The sequence below is a fragment of the Lucilia cuprina genome, chromosome 5, assembly GCF_022045245.1.
Source record: "Lucilia cuprina isolate Lc7/37 chromosome 5, ASM2204524v1, whole genome shotgun sequence".
Classification (NCBI taxonomy): domain Eukaryota; kingdom Metazoa; phylum Arthropoda; class Insecta; order Diptera; family Calliphoridae; genus Lucilia; species Lucilia cuprina.
Genome location: NC_060953.1, coordinates 38,105,382 through 38,126,113, shown reverse-complemented (window position 1 = coordinate 38,126,113; position 20,732 = coordinate 38,105,382). Strand labels below are relative to the sequence as shown.

The 20,732-nt window shown below is 29.6% G+C and overlaps 1 protein-coding gene across 2 annotated transcripts in view; it reads right to left on the bottom strand.

Annotated features, from left to right (window-relative positions):
• The window catches only part of LOC111678887 (death-associated inhibitor of apoptosis 1), a 25,828-nt gene extending 11,486 nt beyond the window's left edge, over window positions 1–14,342 (bottom strand). The window contains exon 1 of one of the 2 annotated variants that reach the window (XM_046953108.1): window positions 14,127–14,342. The gene's annotated coding sequence lies outside the window, so the exon portion shown is untranslated. Of the gene's footprint in view, window positions 1–3,496; window positions 3,826–14,126 lie in introns of those variants that run through there. The other variant, XM_023440329.2, reaches the window with a different exon arrangement.
• Between the last annotated feature and the right edge of the window lie 6,390 nt (window positions 14,343–20,732).

Below are 20,732 nucleotides of genomic sequence, written 5' to 3'. Positions count from 1 at the left end.
GATTATAGACTAGACTATAGACTAGACTATAGACTAGACTATAGACTAGACTATAGACTAGACTGTAGACTAGACTATAGACTAGACTATAGACTAGACTATAGACTACAGACTAGACAAGTCTATAGTCTAGTCTATAGTCTAGTCTATAGTCTAGTTTACAGTCTATTCTATAGTCTAGCCTACAGACTAAACTATAGACTACACTATAAATTAGACTAAACACTAGGCTACTGTCAAGTCTGTAGGTTAGTTAAGCCTATATTTTTCTACATGTTTTGGATGTATTGCGAAATTTTTCAGTTTAAAAAAGCACTGAGAAAGTACAATGGTATTGAATTTTCCATGCCTGAAGCTGAGCTTAAATAAAATAAAAACAAAAATGAGCTCATACTGTAATATTATACTTATGTATATTTATATAAGTAGAAACATTTTTTAATTGTAAACAAATAAAATTTCCGGAATCCATTCTCCTCAAAACTGGGTTTTTTTTTCCAATCAATTATCAGTAAATGCACATAAATATGTGTATTACGCATATACAGACATTCTTTTATACAGACATACATATTTTCACGTATATCAGCGTAATACAAATTACTATAAAAAAGAATAAATATTTAAGCTTACAATTTAAAGAAAAAAAAGTACTAATTCTGGTACTTTTATAAGAACTTTTAGACCAAGACTTGAAATACTTATAAATTTGAAACTAAGTAATTTATTAAATAAATATTCAGCAAAAAAAATTGTTTTTTTATGAAATCTGATTTAAAGACTTTATTTAGACATTTTGATTAAAAAGTTTTGTGCCCAAAAAGTACATTTTTTTTAAAGCTTTTAACCCTGATATTCCCTTGCTCAGTACCTACTGTTTATTATCGCTTTACTTTTATTAAAAGTCTCTCTTTATAATCTTTGCACAACAACATGCCAGTCATACATATGTATGTATATGTACATATGAATATACAACTGCATAAACTCCAAAACCCCATTGCTGTGCATTGAACCTCTTTAAAATATTTTTTTCAACTTCCCATTGATGTTTTTTGTATATTTTATCCGACGAAATGTATGACGGGAGTTTCTATATATCACTGAGTATGATGTTTAATGTATATAGTCATTTCTTTCTAACTTAACTCGAAGTTTTACAAATACGAGTAATTGTACTCGTAATAATACTCCTCTTGGACTTTTTACTACTCTCGTACTTTACTATACCTAGTTGGGAAATAATTTTGTTTTATTTTGTATTTTTTTGTAAATTTTTTATTCAAGTTGTTGAATTGCACTTAATGTTTCATGATGTATGAGTGTGTAAATGACTGAAAAAAGAAACTCTGACAGACTGAATAGTTGTCGCTTGGTTGGATTTGTCAAAAAACAAATGGTTGCCATATTGGGGGTTAAGTTTTAATTTACATAAAATAGCTTAATAAAGAATTATAAAAAACCGATTTTTTTACAATAAATTCAGTTTATAAAGATGACATTTTCACTTATGCTATGTATACAACAACGTTGGTTGTAAGATCTAAGTGTAAACTTACTAATTTTGTATTCCAATATTGTCAGTAATGCTTTTTTTTACAAAGTTGCAAAAGAAAACTTGTAAGTTCAGACAATTGTTAGACATATTCTGAACATTTTACTGACAACGTTGTAAGATATGACAACTGTGTATCACGGCTTTAACTCTGTCAAAATTTCTTCTGTCTGTCTCTGTTAGAAGTAAGTTTTCTTGTTGTGGACCGATTGTATACATAAAAACAAATTGTGCATAATTCCTTCTAGGATTAATCTGGTTTTAAATTGATAGTCTGATCGGTAAATGTATATAGTTCTTAACCTAGGAACCGATAAATAATCTCTTCGACATTATTTGATTTCTTCTAATTCTTGATTTGAGAGTTTAATCTGCCGGCTTTGTAAAATGTGATTATTACTTGATCGCTAGCTGGACAGTTTGTAAGAATAAAGCTTTTAAAGTACTTGCTTAGAGCCATCCGAGCTAAAAGTGGGCTGATATGCTACCAATTATCTTAATCTTAATTTGATCTTATCAGTTAATCATGATGACAGACCTTAGTTCCATAATTTCAAAGATATTATCTAACGAAGGGCTTTCGAAGTGACTTTCCACAAACAAGTGAAACTTATTCTCGTATCGACTTGACCGATTATTGTTTATTACTACTTATCTTGCAAGAATGGTTCAGGAAGTCTATACTCTAGTCTATAGTCTAGTCTATAGTCTAGTCTATAGTCTAGTCTAGTCTATAGTCTAGTCTATAGTCTAGTCTATAGTCTAGTCTATAGTCTAGTCTATAGTCTAGTCTATAGTCTAGTCTATAGTCTAGTCTATAGTCTAGTCTATAGTCTAGTCTATAGTCTAGTCTATAGTCTAGTCTATAGTCTAGTCTATAGTCTAGTCTATATTCTAGTCTATAGTCTAGCCTATAGTCTAGTCTATATTCTAGTTTATAGTCTAGCCTATAGTCTAGTCTATATTTTAGTTTATAGTCTAGCCTATAGTCTAATCTATATTCTAGTTTATATTCTAGCCTATAGTCTAGCCTATAGTCTAGCCTATAGTCTAGTCTATAGTCTAGTCTACAGTCTAGTCTATAGTCTAGTCTATAGTCTAGTCTATAGTCTAGTCTATAGTCTAGTCTATAGTCTAGTCTATAGTCTAGTCTATAGTCTAGTCTATAGTCTAGTCTATAGTCTAGTCTATAGTCTAGTCTATAGTCTAGTCTATAGTCTAGTCTATAGTCTAGTCTATAGTCTAGTCTATAGTCTAGTCTATAGTCTAGTCTATAGTCTAGTCTATAGTCTAGTCTATAGTCTAGTCTATAGTCTAGTCTATAGTCTAGTCTAATCTAGTTGGCAGTCTACTCTACTCCGTAGTCCAGTCTTTAGTGTAACATAGCACAGAACATAGACTAGTCTAGTCTGTATTATATAGTCTATTCTCTAGTCTGATTTAACTGATTTAACAACACTGTTTTCATTCGACTTTTAATAAAGAGAGAAAGAGGTATAGATAATTATAAATGATGTCGATTGTTGTAGTGAATAACTTTTGGTAAGCAGCACTGTTATGCAATGTAGTCAACTTAGTGATTTTAACTTAAAGTTTAACTTTATTAAAAAAACTTTATTTATTACATATTACACTCTATTTTTTAAAGTTATATTTGTTACATGTTAATAAACATCAGTCAACTTTATTTAAATATTTCGATTATAAAAGCCACAATTTTTCACTGTTTAAAGTTAATTCTTTTAAAGATTACACTGTTTTCATTATTAAAGTTTTATTTGTTTTATTTTTAAAACTTTTATCGTTTATAATATAAACTTTATATTATTATCTATAATTTAGCACATAAACTTAAATACAAAACAAGTTGTTGCAATAAATTGATAAATTTTATATATAAAAAAAGTTTCTTTTGTTTAAACAAAAAAAAAGAAAACTTACTCAAAACAAGCTGATTACAATATTGCTTGGGAAAGTTTTGCAAATGTTTTGTTGTAGATAATTTTTTTTCAAAGAAATTTCTTTAATTAAACGACGTTTCTTTAACAATAACTTCCGTAATTTAAAAAAATAAGTTTGTATTTTGTTTTGTAATATTTTCAAACATTATTTACTTTACAACAATATTATTACTTAATAATCGAATACAAAAAACATAATTTTTTTATTCTCTTTATTAATTTATTTATAAAAATATTGAAACGTTTCACGATTTGACTTCGTGCGCCTTAACGTTGTTGTTGCTAACAAACTTAATGCACTAGTGAAGTGAAAACATTACAATCAAAATAAAAATTCCCATAAAGAGAGAGTCTAAAATACGAATTTTAAATGTAAGTTGAAAGAGTTTGTTTCACTCTCTCGAAGATATATATATAGAAAAACCTAGATGTAAACAGAAAAAAAGTCAATTCCAACAAGAGCATAATCATAAGAGAGCATAACTTTATACAAAACATATTCAAGTGCATTTGTACTAACGAAAAAATATATATGTATGTATTAACCAAGCCTAGAAAGTCATGTATTTGTTTGGGTCTGAAGTCTAAGCCAAGAACAACAAAAAAAACATAAAATAACTAAATCCAACAACTACATAAGGCCAAAAAGCAAATGCAACAACAACAACAACAAAAAGGTAGTAGTAATATAATAAACATGACAAAAAGACAGACAGACGAGATACTGTGTATAGATGCAAAGACCCAAACCAGGCAATATCATACATATGAACATATTGAAGAACATAATGCACGTACGAAAACAACAAAACAGCTCATATGTAAACATTGGAATGCAGTTGGACAACTTTTTATGGTGTTAAGTTTCTTCTTATTCTTGTTGTGGCAACATAAGAATAAAATTTTATTTAACAGACGTTCTTATTAATTCTTGACTTCGACTTTTTTCTTGGCCAAGAAGACATGGCCGGTTATAGGTTGTTAATATTGTGTTTATTGGTAGAGAGAATTATATTGAATATCTTTAATATGTTTGAAAGGAAAACATGCTGTATAATAATTGTTTGGATTCAGGAATTTTTAAAATCTTGAGTTGGAATTTTTTCAAAATGTTTTAATATTTGATCAAATACTAAAGGAATTTATTTCAGTTTTCCACTCCGGCACACAATCTATCCTGTTTCAAGGATTACTCACTGCGAACCTAGACATCGATGCTCCGGCCCATACATGGAAATTGTATTCCATTTTCGGTCGGTGGTGGTGTAAATAGTAAGAAGATCAGATGGAGTAAAGTATGTCTTACACCGTTTCAAAAAAACCGAGAAACTTGAATGCTTCTTTCGACAGTTAGTTAGTTCATGCCCAGAACATCAAGAGTTTCTGATTCCTTAATATTTACACAACCCATAAATATAGAATGTCTGTCATATGTTTATGTGTTAAAAAACAACATTGAGTCTTGCGGTCGTTAAAATCGACTCTGTTTACACGACCCTATTCAGAGATTTTTGCCCCAATCTCTAGAGGGTTTGGCCTTTAATTGAATGGATAGGAATAGCAAATATTGCTGTCATCGGCAAAAGAGTAGATAGAGTTAAAAGTTTGACATAGAAAGTCATTTATGAAGAAGGGAAATAGGGTACGAGAAAGAACGGAGTCTTGCGGTACCGCTTAATTAATCTTGAACTCATTTGATGAAATCCCATCTATAACAGCTAATATAGTGCGCTACCTGAGAAAGTTCGAAATATTATTACCCACACCGACAATAAGTTTTGATACAAGTGCGCCTTGACGCACTCTATCAAACACCTTGGAAATATCTAGAGCCACCACTTTAAAAATGATCAATGGACAACACCATTTCTGCAAAAGGAAGGTCAGGAGGTCTCCCGTAGAGGGACCTCTACGAAAGCCATACTGGTAATCGTTAAGTAAATTGTTGGTCTTTAGATATTTGACAAGATGTAAATTAACCATTTGGGGCGTTAATTTTCAGGATTATTAGCCTCTCCCTTTTTAGGAATTGGCACGACATGCAGACATTTTCCGGTATGGTATAGAATGGTGAATAGATTAGCTTATGGACGATCTAGCGTCGGAGAGCACTGCTTCAAGACCAGTGCCATTATGCTATCAGGTCCAAGAGACTAAAAATTAGGCAATTATTCTTAAAAAAAAGCAAAACACTTTTTGCAACATAGACTGACCAAAAAAAAAAAATGATCTTGCAGCTGCATAAGATGCAAACGAGTGATCTTTTTTTAAGTAATTTTATTTACAACGATATAAATATAACAATTACAAGGTGTTTTTTGTAGTTTTTATCTGTACTGTGGTTTCATTCTTTTTAATACATGTTCATTAATACTTTTGTTTTTTTATAATTTATGAATATAAATTCCAGAACTACAATGGATGCTGAGTGTTGGTTACTTATGGTAATTTTTGTAAGTTTTTTTTTTTAATTTTATACTTGTTTAAAGTAGCAAAAAAAAATTGCATTTAACTCACGACTCCTGTAAATTGTAGTATATTTCTTTAACTTTATATACATTTTCATTGTATGGTATTGTGTTCTTTGCCCTTCTTCTTCTTCTTATTCTTCAGATGTTGAAAATTGAAACTCCAGCATCAGAAAATACAACTGCTACCAGTAGTTGGTTGGATTTTGAAAAAAAAAAAACTAAAACACTATAAGAATAAATAGAGAAAAACAATCCACTTTGTATCTGGTATCACTGCATTCCAATCTCGTATGTAACCAACAACAGAAAACTGGAAAAATATATATATTCATACAATTGCTTCAAGTACATTCTCTAACGAACTTCAAGTGTAACCACATAAATATTTGAATATTTGTTTTTTTTTCTTCTTCCTCTTTAAAATCCTTTTAAGTTGGATTTTTCTTTAGTGGTTTTCAGTTTAAGAAAAGAATTTTCCCAAGGAATTCTTTTCAATGGTAAATTTAATATTATCAAGGTTTTTAAAATAGATTTATAAAGTGTGGTTAGTATAAAATTTGATACTTTTTATCGAATTGATTAAGAAAAATAAAACAATATCTTTCTTTAAAATCTAACATCGTTAAAGTCACTTTTTTTCTAATGTAATTAGATATGGGAATTTGAGAGTTAGAAGATTTCAAAGGAATTTCCTTTCTATGTATAAAAGTTGTAGAAACGGATGTATTTCTTGTTGTTATATTGAGTATTACGAATTAACTGAACTTTTCTATATTTATCATATTTTTTTTTAACAAACATTTTAATTGAAAAAACAAATTTTGACTAAAGATTGCTTGACTTATTTTTTGTATGATATCATCAGAGCCAATTCGAACTTGAAAGAATTTTGGCCTTTATTATTTTTTTTCAGACAAGTATTTAATACAATATTTATTTCTGTCCTTCCAAGAAACATATTGAGTGTTAAAAACAAATCAAATATAAATAAGTCAAAGTCATTTTAATGCAAGTCAAAACGAATAGCAAATACCCTAAACATATTCATCCCTATCGGAATTTTAGTTCCCTAGAAATTGCTATCGTGAACTTGCTGTGAACAATTCATTCACAATAGTTGATTTTGTATGGAACAGCTGTAAACATTGAACAGCTGTTTCACACAAAATCAACTATTGTGAATAAATTGTTCACAACAAGTTCACGATAGCAATTTTCCCTTCAAGGAAAATGAACATTTAAAGGAAAAAAATGTTCACTTCTATTAGCTATCGTCAATAGAAGTAAACATTACACCCTAATTGAAAGTAGGGTGCTCATAAGTAATCGTTTAAAAAAAAAGCCAAAAAAGCTAATGAAACACGCAAAATTTTTATACAATAAAATGCATATGCAAATTATACAAACCAACGACCGATGGATGATAAATTAAAAAAAAAAAATTTTTTACTTTGTGTTTTGTTTTTCGTTAAATTTAGAACAAAAACTTTTAAATGCCACACATGGAGGAAGAGAAAAATAAAAACAAATATTTTGAAAAATCTATATGTAATTCGACAAATGCTGAATATCTTCCCACAAATAAAAACATTGACCAATATTCAGACATTGAGTGATAAAATTTGTTAAATTGATTTTATTATAAGAAATTTGTCATATACAGTAGTGTGCAAATTAGAGCTAACAATCGAACTCAATTCATGCGTACACAGAGGGAAATATAAATCTACCTAACATTTAGACAACGGATGTGTATAAAATTTAAATTTCAACAACGAATTATTGCAATGTTGACAACAATGTTGCATAATTATAAACACTTTGATGTCAATTTGGTAACAGGCGTGCTTCTCTCTGTGTAGTAATATGAAATACAACTTTTATCAATATGGTGTAAAAAGTTAGACAAGCCTACATTGCATATCGACCTAAAACACCCAATGTCCAGGTTGAACATTCAATGGTATCACTTATATAAGATTCATTACATCTATTACAATTCAACACAGAACAGTTCTAATTCATCCGGCAGTCATTAAAAAAAAAAAAAAAAACATCCGACACACTCAAGGTATTAGGGTGGGGTAAGGCCCGCACAGCCCTACATCCACCCTGTATTTAAACTTGAAATCAACTCATTTTCAAAGCTTGATTCCACAATCACTGTTCGGTATTTGCTGTCTCAGCAACAGCACCGCCCTAATACCGTACTTTAGAGTTTACCGTGTATTAGTCCTTAAATCCAGCATTCTATTTTCACAAATTTGGATTGAAACCACAGCCACCACATTCAACCCAAAGAAACCTCTACAAGACAAAATCCGAAACTTTGTTCCATTAACCGTTACAATTCAAAGTTCGAAACTCTGCCCTATGGTGGTACCAGATTATTTGATCATCATCCAGTACCGACTGACTGGAGGTACTGGTAGCACCTCTTGCAATCACATCAAGATGGAGTTCTTCATGAAGGTAGCTTGCTTCCGGGTGGAAGTAATACCAGACTGACTGCACGATTTGACAGATCATTCATACATCTTCTTGACCAATAGGGTGGTACTAGTGTAGTGTAGTGTAGTGTAGGAGTTTTAATGAAAGTAGTTCCGCCAGTTCTCTAGAACAAACAAAGTTTTATAGTAACTGTAACTGTTTAGAGGGTATAGTGAATTTTTGAAAATCCAGAGAACTGAAAATACCCTCGTAATGACTTTTCGTTTTAAAATGATCTGTACTGTTAATTAAAACACCACGGATAGAGCAATGTATTTAAGACTCGCACAGCTTCTAAATTACGTTTTATTAGTATTGGAGAAGCTGAATACCATATCGCCAAAGATACAAAGAAAAGCTTATGGGACATTTCGAACTTTTTCAAAAATTTAAAATCGATCATTTTAATGAGATCTTCTTAGATGCGATGATTGATCATAGTAAAAAGCGAATTTTAAATTTTAACTTAAGATCAAACAGAACTCTAATATTACCGGATCTATTATTTCCCGGCAGTTTATTCCCAAAGAGAGCTGCTTATCATTATTTAGCAATTTTCACAATTTGTCACATCTTAAAACACACACAGTTACCCTTCTAAAATATCCCCTTAATATTATAATTTAAAAAAAAAATTTATCTCATAATTATTATTTTCTATAACAATAAAATATGAAAAAACCATAAAATATAATAATAATCGCCAATCTAGGTGGTCCCCACTAAAACTGCGGCCTTAAACGAATTCATAAATGAATATGAAAAAAGTAATACTTAAAGATCTACTTCCAACAAGAAGATGAAAAACAAGAAAATAACAACTACTCCCTCATATAAGTATTTCGTAGGGCTCTGGTTAATCCCATGATAGATCTTTTCTTTAAGCATTTTTTTCATTTAATTTCGTTAAAGAAAGGCTGCTAGGCGGCGGCATTTGCTCTGTTTTCTTTTTTGTTGCTGTTCATTCTGTTATATATCTTTGTCTTAAAATCTCTTCTCACGAATTGTTGTTTTCAAAACACCTTGAAGGTAAAACCCTTAAAAGAATGAAACAACAACAACTACAAAAACTTGTAAAAATAAAATATCATAAAAAAAGAGGAAGACAACTACGAAGATAATAATGGTAAACAATACTCTTTAGAATTAACAAAAGTTTTCGTTGTTGCTGATCATGATGATGAACATGATGATGATGATGCTGCTGCTCCAGCAGAGTGAGTGTAAGATCACGATGATGCGACTGCATTAAATGCATTTTTTAACTAAAGAAATTCTTGTTTTTTCTTATTGTTTTAGAACGAAAAAAAAGCAAGGAAGGGTAGGACAAGAAGGCTGACTGACAAACCAAGACAACAGCGCATACTTAAGAATTCTACTTAAGTTTATATTGTTGAGCATGCGCCGACGTTTTTCTGAGTTTTAATATTGTATTTTATTTGATATATTCATGATGCAGCATCATCTTCGTCATCCGTCCATAAAAAACAACAACTTTTACATACTACAACATAAATGATCTCAAAATTCATTCAATTCTTGGAATTCTGTTGTTGCCTCATGAATACCATGTTTGTATGTGTGTGTGTGTGAGTCTCTATCTGTTGCTTTTAATATATTTGTTTGTCAGTATGAATCAAAATTTTAACAATTAATGGCCTCTCTGGTTTTATTGAAATTGATTAGAAATTGTAGTTACTCTTGTCGGTATTTATTTGTTATTTTTCTCTCTTTTTTGGGTACAAATTCGTTATTTAAAATGTTTAAATTTGAAATGACCTTTGTGGCGTTTTATCCAAGCGATAGATGAGCGAACAACCAATACTAGGCAATCCGCTAACAATAAAATTTCTATACAATCAATTCTCGTTAGTGATGATCTCAAATTGTTAAAACTGTTTTTGCTGTTGGTATTTTAATTTAAGTTTTGTTTAAATAGTTAGCTATACGTTATCTCAGTTACAGTGTAACGCTTAATAAAGATGACAAATTTGTTATTAACAATTATCACTCGTATTCATTTGAACATCTTTTAAAACGGAAGGGCTTTATCGTTTTAATCGTGAGCGCGTCTACATTGTGTCTACCTATAGATAATGTGAAAGCTGGTTGATCGATTACGATCGATCAACAGTCCAATTCTATAAAGAACATGGATCTGTTATTTTCCAGTTTAGGGTACTAGATTTGACCCTCTCCTGCCAGTCTTAAGACTAAACTATAGCCTAGTATAAAGTCTAGAGTGCAGACTTGACTATAGACTATGATATAGACTATGCTATAGACTAGACAATCGACTAGATTATAGAATAGACTTTTGACTAGACTAGACATTAGACTAGACTGGACTAGACATTAGACTAGACTATAGACTAGGCTATATACTAGACTATAGACTAGACTATAGACTAGACTATAGACTAGACTATAGACTAGACTATAGACTAGAATATAGACTAGATTATACACTAGACTATAGACTAGACTATAGACAGGACTATAGACTATAGAATATACTATAGACTAGACTATAGACTAGACTATAGACTAGACTATAGACTAGACTACAGACTAGACTATAGACTTGACTATAGACTAGACTATAGACTAGACTATAGACTAGACTACAGACTAGACTATAGACTAGACTATAGACTAGACTATAGACTAGACTATAGACTAGACTATAGACTAGACTATAGACTAGACTATAGACTAGACTAAAGACTAGACTATAGACTAGAATTTTGTATTAAAAAAATATGTATAAATTTTGGTGAAATTTAGGTGTAAACCTCTAATATTGAAATTTGGATTTAATTTTAACAAACTCAAAGATGCTGCTGAAAAAGTAAACCAAAAGATGAGTCGAACCCAAAAAAGAGTTGAGAGGAAAAACACAATGAAATTTTTTTCAACAAATCTTTTTTTATTTTTTACGCATACTCATTCTTTTAAACAAAAAAAAAATAAACTACGATGAACAACAAGAAGTTTATGGTTGAATGCACTACTTCCGCTGGTAAAGGAAATAATTAAAGAAAAAAAAAACTACAAAAAATAACAAGACTATAAAAAAAGAAACGGAAGAATGGCCCATTGTAGTTGGGGATTACTAAACCGAAACCAAAAAAAAAAAAGAGAAAAAGAGTTGCCAATTGTAAATGATGATCTTTAAAAAGTAAATAGAGAAGGAAGTGTTAGGGGAACTTAGATATTTAATTATGTGAATGACAGAAAGAAAAAATCGGAAGTTTATAATTAGATATGTGTGTTTATTTAAAAAAAAAATAAAAAACACTATTATTATGAATGAGTAAGAGTTGTTGTGTTTAGTTTCTTGGAAAAATAACGATATACCTACAATAATATTTATACTTTGTTTAATAAACATGTTTTATTTCAAAGTTGCCATAAATTATTATTTGTTTATACTTAAAAATTTGCCATTACTACAACGCAATTTGTTTTTATTTTTTTTGGGTAGATATGCAAAATTAAACAATGACGACATCACCAAAAATTCAAATATGATAAACACATGTTTGTGTGTGGTTGTGTATGTGATCTGGCAATACTAATTCCATTTAATTAATGCGATTTAAAAAGTGTTGCCAAGTTCGATTTAAAAAGATAAACGATCAAATAAAATTTTTGTATTTTTTCTAATTATCCTTTCACTTTAGTCAAATCAATCCTTTTACTTTAGTCAAAAACATAAAATTTATATATATTTTGAAGATATTTACTTCTAAGAAAATACTATGTTCTTGGCAACACTGAAAAACAACTTTGAACACAAAAAAGTAAACAAAAAAAAAACGAAAACAGTTCAAAAATGTAAACACGTAGCTACAACAGAGATGGCAATGTTTATATGATCGGTAATGTATTAATATATATTTTATTTGCCAGACATTTTAACACATTGGTTTTTTCTCTTGTATTAATTCTAATACTCTTGATATTAAAATTTAATTTGTTAGCAAAACGAATCACAAATGAACCCCATCACTTGTAGAATCAACAAAAAGAAAATCCTGGAATTTACTAAATATGACCGATTTGTATAGTAAACAATTGCTTACGATCTTATGGGGCAACATTGACATATAAATGTCCTGTATAAAGCAAAGTTACTGAATATACTTGTATTTACAGGATCTCTCTCCTTTCCTTCCTATCACTATTTTCCATTTTTTCTTATAGATATTTCTACAGAGAGATCAACTTTGAACCCAAATAATGCTGCATTAACAACGTGTTAATTAAAATTTAAATCGTAATAATTTCAAATAAATTATAAATTTCCATCCCTGATATAATAAAATGAAATAAACATTAAAATAATTTAAATAAAAAAAATTAATCCAGTAAAAGGTCGAAAAAAACAAAGGTTCATTTCCAGTGTTGTCAAAAAGGTATTTTTTTCTACAAAAAGAAGGCAGACACATTTTCAACAAAACTCATAAATCTTCGAAAGTTCTTAACATATTTAAACGTCTTCGATTTTCTCCACAGAATCTACAACACAATTTTTTGGTTTGCTCTCTTAGTTGAGAAGTTATAGAAGAAAATATATTTATAACCTACACCACGCTGGTGTGTCATTATGTCCATTGAACTTATGACACACTAAATTTTGTCATAATGTCCAGATCGGTTCATTATTTCACTAAGCGCCCATACAACTGAACCCCGAATAGGGCTTGTGAACATATTAATCAAACTACAGATCGCAATTTTGGAGATAATTCAATGAAATTTGACACATGATCTCTTATGGTACCGTAGACAAAGCTTATTAACTTATATATAGTTAAATAGAGCTTTTAAGTTAAGTTATAATTATGTTTATTATGTTTATGTTTATACGATGAGCATTAGGGTTCTATGGTTGAAACGAAAAGTCGACTTTTCGATTTTTTGCATTTTATGAAAAGTCGGCTTTTCGACTTTTTGCATTTTATGAAAAGTCGACTTTTCGACTTTTTGCATTTAGTTAAAAGTCGATTCTTCGACTTTTCGACTTTTTTCATTTAATTAAATGTCGATTTTTCGATTTAAATATTTTATAAATAGTCGATTTTTTTCGACTTTTTCCGACTTTTCGAATATATTCGACTTTTTTCGACTTTTTCCAAATTTTTTCGACCTTTATGACTTTTTTTGACTATTTTCGACTTTTTCCAACTATTTTCCCTACTTTTTTCGACTTTCTCCGACTATTTTCGACTTTTTCCGACTTTTTCCGACTTTTCAACTTTTTCCGACTTTTCGACTTTTTCAGACTATTTTTCGAATTTTTTCATAGACGATAGTCGAGTTATCGACTTTTTTGGAACAAAACAGTCGACTTCGACTTTTCGACAAAAAGTCGATTGTTCGATTTTTCGAAAATCGATTTATAGAACCCTAATGAGCATCAAGATTAAGCAAATTATAAATATATTGCAATTTTTTCAAAATAGCTATATTGACAACACTGTTTTTCTCAGTTCTTTTTACATCTTATTCATTATGAACTTTGTTTTCTTCCACTTTTTTTCTTACAAATGATCACATTACAATATTTTCACTAATTTTAATTATTCGTTTAAGAATCTTATTTATCAATAACATTATTACAGCAATATTTATTATACATACCTTGACAATTTTTCTCTTTTTAATGAAAAACTCAAGTTGTTTTGTTTATAACAAATAAAAAAACAATACACTAGCAATTTAAAAGAATGGACACAATTATTATTTATGCAACAGAAATCACTTTACGATCAATATAAATTGCACAAATTAACAATTTATTGTTTATTATGATATATTTATAAAGTTTTTAGTTGGAAAGAAGTAAATAAACTTGTTAAATTTTATTTTTATTGATATAACTTTTAGATTTTTTCTTTTAATTCTTATCTCAACATTTATTAAACAAAGTTCGTGACACACTACCGATTGTACTCGTTTTTTGCCAACGAAATGTGTTCATCGCAAACAGCGTTGTATTAATGGGGAAGTATGCCTAGAGAAATATTACATAGTTAATAAAATGAAAAGTAAAATGTATTTAAATAAAATAAATAATTATAAAAATATGTAATTTAATTTGTAATAACAATTTAGGGCTTAAATTAAGCGTTCTGATCCAGCTGATTTTAATACTTTTGTTTATATCACATGATAGTACTTGTTCTTGTGACTTCAACAAAGGAAAAAAAATTATCCGCTCTATTAGGGTCCGGGAGTTATGGGCCTCCAAAGTTTTGATATATAATTGCATATATCTTGATCAATAATAATCGGATATGGTCGATATGGGTATCATTGGAAAGGTCTTTGAAAGAGCTTTCCATTGATATGTAAGATGACAAATATCATTAACCCATTGAGAGCCAGGGTCAATTTTTATGATTTTTTCTTTTGACTTTTTGAAAAAAGTACCGTTATCTCCAAAATGTATCGATATAACGGTACCTCGTCTCACATGAAAGTTTGTAGACAACATTTGGGGCTTTCCATTGATATATGTTTGAAAGCTATAACCCATGAAATGCAGGAGTTATTTAAGTTTAAAATTTCATATTTTACTAAATTTTATAAACATCAAGTGCTTGTTATTGTATACGGTCGATATGGGTATCATGGAAAGGTCTTTGAAAGAGCTTTCCATTGATATGTAAGATGACAAATATCATTAACCCATTGAGAGCCAGGGTCAATTTTTATGATTTTTTCTTTTGACTTTTTTGAAAAAAGTACCGTTATCTCCAAATATATCGATATAACGGTACTTCGTCTCACATGAAAGTTTGTAGACAACATTTGGGGCTTTCCATTGATATATGTTTGAAAGCTATAACCCATGAAATGCAGGAGTTATTTAAGTTTAAAATTTCATATTTTACTAAATTTTATAAACATCAAGTGCTTGTTATTGTATACGGTCGATATGGGTATCATGGAAAGGTCTTTGAAAGAGCTTTCCATTGATATGTAAGATGACAAATATCATTAACCCATTGAGAGCCTGGGTCAATTTTTATGATTTTTTCTTTTGACTTTTTTGAAAAAAGGTACCGTTATCTCCAAAATATATCGATATAACCGGTACTTCGTATCTCACATGAAAGTTGTAGACAACATTTGGGGCTTTCCATTGATATATGTTTGAAAGCTATAACCATGAAATGCAGGAGTTTATTTAAGTTTTAATAATTTCATATTTTACTAAAATTTAATAAACATCAAGTGCTTGTTATTGTGTACGGTCGATATGGGTATCATTGGAAAGGTCTTTGAAAGAGCTTTCCATTGATATGTAAGATGACAAATATCATTAACCCATTGAGAACCAGGGTCAATTTATGATTTTTTCTTTTGACTTTTTTGAAAAAGTACCGTTATCTCTAAAATATATCAATATAACGGTACCTCGTCTCACAGGAAATTTTGTAGACAACATTTTGGGCTTTCCCATTGATATATGTTTGAAAGCTATAACCCATGAAATGCAGGAGTTATTTAAGATTAAAATTTCATATTTACTAAATTTTATAAACATCAAGTGCTTGTTATTGTATACAGTCGATATGGGTATCATTGGAAAGGTCTTTGGAAAGAGCTTTCCATTGATATGTAAGATGACAAATATCATTAACCCATTGATAGCCAGGGTCAATTTTTATGATTTTTTCTTTTGACTTTTTTGAAAAAAGTACCGTTATCTCCAAAATATATCGATATAACGGTACTTCGTCTCACACGAAAGTTTGTAGACAACATTTGGGGCTTTCCTTTGATATATGTTCGAAATCTATAACCCATGAAATGCAGAAGTTATTTAAGTTTAAAATTTCATATTTTGTTAGTAAATTTTTATAACATCAAGTGCTTGTTATTGTATACGGTCGATATGGGATCAGTGGAATTCTCTGAAATACCTTTCAACTGATGTATGTTATAACTTATATCATTAACTCATTGAGAACCATCTATCTAACTATCTATCTATCTATCTATCTATCTATCTATCTATCTATCTATCTATCTATCTATCTATCTATCTATCTATCTATCTATCTACCTATGATACATACATACATACATACATACATACATACATACATACATACATACATACATACATACATACATACATACATACATACATACATACATACATACATACATACATACATACATACATATATATACATATAAACATATATACATATATACATACTACATACATACAACATACATACATACATACATACATACATACATACATACATACATACATACATACATACATACATACATACATACATACATACATACATACATACATACAACATACATACATACACATACATATATACATACATACATACATACATACATACATACATAATCATACATACATACATACATACATACATATAAACATACATACATACATACATACATACATACATACATACCATACATACATACATACATACATACATACATACATACATACATATATACATACATACTTACTACATACATTCATACATCCATGATGTAGGTACACATGTACCTATATGAAATAATATTTCTAACACATTCATATATCATATCTTCAATTACAGAAAACCCTTTTTTTTTAATGAAAAATTATTTCAAAAAAATCGCGCGATTTTTTTGAAATAATTTTTCGCCTGCGGCGCAATTCTTCTTTCCATTACAATTCCATCATTTCACCAACAACTTCTATCCTGCGGTGCTAAACGGCTATATTCATAATTCAATCATTTTACCAAAAAGTGAAAAATTATTTCAAAAAAATCGCGCGATTATAATATTTCTAACACATTCATATATCATATCTTCAATTACAGAAAACCCTTTTTTTTTAATGAAAAATTATTTCAAAAAAATCGCGCGATTTTTTTGAAATAATTTTTCGCCTGCGGCGCAATTCTTCTTTCCATTACAATTCCATCATTTCACCAACACTTATATCCTGCGGTGCTAAACGGCTATATTCATAATTCAAATCATTTTACCAAAAAGTGAAAAATTATTTTAAAAAAATCGCGCGATTTTTTTGAAATAATTTTTCGGCGGCTGCGCAAACTTAAATTTTTCTTCATAATTCAATAACTTCACCAAAAATGTCAATCGTGGCGGCGCTATAGGGTTCTTTACAATTAAATCATTTTAACAAAAAGTGAAAAACTTTCGCCTACGGAGCTATGATGACTTATTTCCCTCAATTATTATTTCACCTTCATTTCATTTTTCATTTCATCATCATTTCATTTTTTTAATAAAAAAGTGAAACCCATTAATTCATTTTCACCTAGTTTTTGTGGTGAATTAACTTAAAAAACTGTGTGTTTATTTCATTTTTCTTACTTCTGAATTAACTTAAAAAACTTCTGGACTTCATAACTTACAGAATTTAAACTTATACCTAAAAAGCTCCAAATGTTATCTACACAATTTCATGTTAGATGATTTACCCTTACGTCGTTTATTTTTGTAATATCGGTACTTTTGTAAAAAAATAAATGAAAAATATATAAAAATTGACCATGGTTCTCAATGAGTTAATGATATAAGTTATAACATACATCAGTTGAAAGGTATTTCAGAGACATATTCATTGATACCCATATCGACCGTATACAATAACAAGCACTTGATGTTTATAAAATTTACTAAAATATGAAATTTTAAACTTAAATAACTCCTGCATTTCATGGGTTATAGTTTTCAAACATATATCAATGGAAAGCCCCAAATGTTGTCTACAAACTTTCATGTGAGACGAGGTACCGTTATATCGATATATTTTGGAGATAACGGTACTTTTTTCAAAAAAGTCAAAAGAAAAAATCATAAAAATTGACCCTGGCTCTCAATGGGTTAATGATATTTGTCATCTTACATATCAATGGAAAGCTCTTTCAAAGACCTTTCCAATGATACCCATATCGACCATATCCGTTTATCATTGATCAAGATATATGCAATTATATATCAAAATTTTGGAGGCCCGTAACTCCCGGACCCTAATAGAGCGGATAATTTTTTTTCCATCACTGCACTCAGAACGTAAAATGCTACAAGGTAGTAAAAAAAAAACTCTAAAAATCAGCTGGATTAGAACACTTAATTTGCTCCCAATTTAGTAATTATCAAAAGTTAAAATAACTTGATATTTTCAATAAAAACTCAAATAAAATATAATTTTTATACCCTACACCACTTTAGTGGTGTACGACTTTTTCCGACTTTTCGACTATTTTCGACTTTTGACTTTTTTCGACTATTTTCGACTTTTTCCGACTAGAGTTAAAAATTTATAAAGTTGCCAGAAGCGTAAATTTATAATGTTGCCAATTAACATTATATTATTTATTTATTATTATTAATAAAAAAATTTTATTTATATTTTTTCTATTTGTTGCAATTTTTTTCAGTTTTTTCGACTTCTTTCTATTTTCGACTTTTTCGACTAGAGTTAAAAATTTATAAAGTTGCCAGAAGCGTATATTTATAATGTTGCCATTTAACATTATATTATTATTATTTATTATTATTAATAAAAAAATTTTATTTATATTTTTTCTATTTGTTGCAATTTTTTTCAGTTTTTTCGACTTCTTTCTATTTTCGACTATTTTTAACTTTATACGAATTTTTCGACTTCTTTCGACTTTTACCGACTTTCCGACTTTTTTCGACTCTTTCCGACTTTTTTCGACTTTTATTTACAAAGTCGATTTTTCGACATTTTTCATAGACGATAGTCGAGTTATCGACTTTTTTGGAACAAAATAGTCGATTTCGACTTTTCGACTTTCTTCGACAAAAAGTCGATCGTTCGATTATTCGAAAGTCGATTTATAAAACCCTAGGTACAACGCAATTTTCAAGATAATTGGATGAAATTTGGCACACACGTTTCTTTTGGCCCAAGGACGAAGTGACTTTTTAAAACGATATTGGGGAGTTTGTATGGGGGATGGGGTCAAATGAAGCCCGATCATTAAAAAAATCGGTAGTCATTTAAAGTTCTATAAAACTAAGTTTTGTCGACTTCTGTTAACATAATAGATTATTTAAATTAATTATAAGCCAAAAGGCCCTATTTGGGGGGTACGGTTGTATGGGGGCTAGTCGAAATAATGGACCAATTTTAACCATTTTCAATAGGCTTCGTCCTTGGGCCATAGCTTAATCGACTCAGAAAATGAGTCTAAGCCGATTGGTATACTTTAAGGTGGGTATAGGACGAATATTTTTGTATGTTACAAACATCAGCACAAACCCAATATACCCTCCCCCCTAAAGTGGTGTAGGGTATAAATAACGTGTGTCAAATTTTATCGAATTATCTTTTGTAGTTTCTGATTAACTCAATAATTACGTAAAAACGTAATTTTTTCGAGGTTGACTAAAATTTTTACTCATAACTTTTTACGTTGTGAACCGATTTTGCTGATTTTCAATACCAAAATTTTTTGTGAATTTAGCTCACTTTGTTTAGTTTTAACGTGAGCAGACAGACGACGGACGTTATAAACAAAATAAGGTTTTTACAATTTCTTTTGAAAAAGTACATAACATTCAAGCTTTGTCTTTAAATATGTATGCTTTTTCTGGAATATTTTAGAATTTAAAACGTGAAACTTTCAATCCTTAAATAGGGAGATATGTTTTCCTGCATTAAAAAATGTTTCTCGAATTACATAGAGCGCATGTGTTTAGTTGGGTCATAAATCGATAAGATGACTTCAAAATGCATTCATTTAAGAAAAAAAATCTCTAAACTAAATGGGCATAATGCCAAGAAAAAGAAGAGCCTACCAGAATGAACTCGAACGAAATATTTTTTTAGAGAAAAGACCAGAACCGAATCAGTTGATAGTAGAGTAAAGTAGTATACGTGATATTGTACTCGTACTACTCCTACAACTTTATTGTAAAAAAAAGTTTATTGTAAAAAAGCAATATGGCGGATTATGGCGTCTAAACCTATACATTCATAAAAAAGTGCATATCCTTATAAGGACATATGCAGCAGGCATATTTTGTTATAGCTAGTAGTCACCTGGCAATAAAAAAAAACTTAAAGGAGAGAATATGTGTAGGCTCCCGATTTACAAAAAAAACAACATAATGATGGGATACATGCAGTTCAGCAGGCAGGCAGTCATATTATGCAACACTTAACTGGCGCATGCCAAATGATTTATA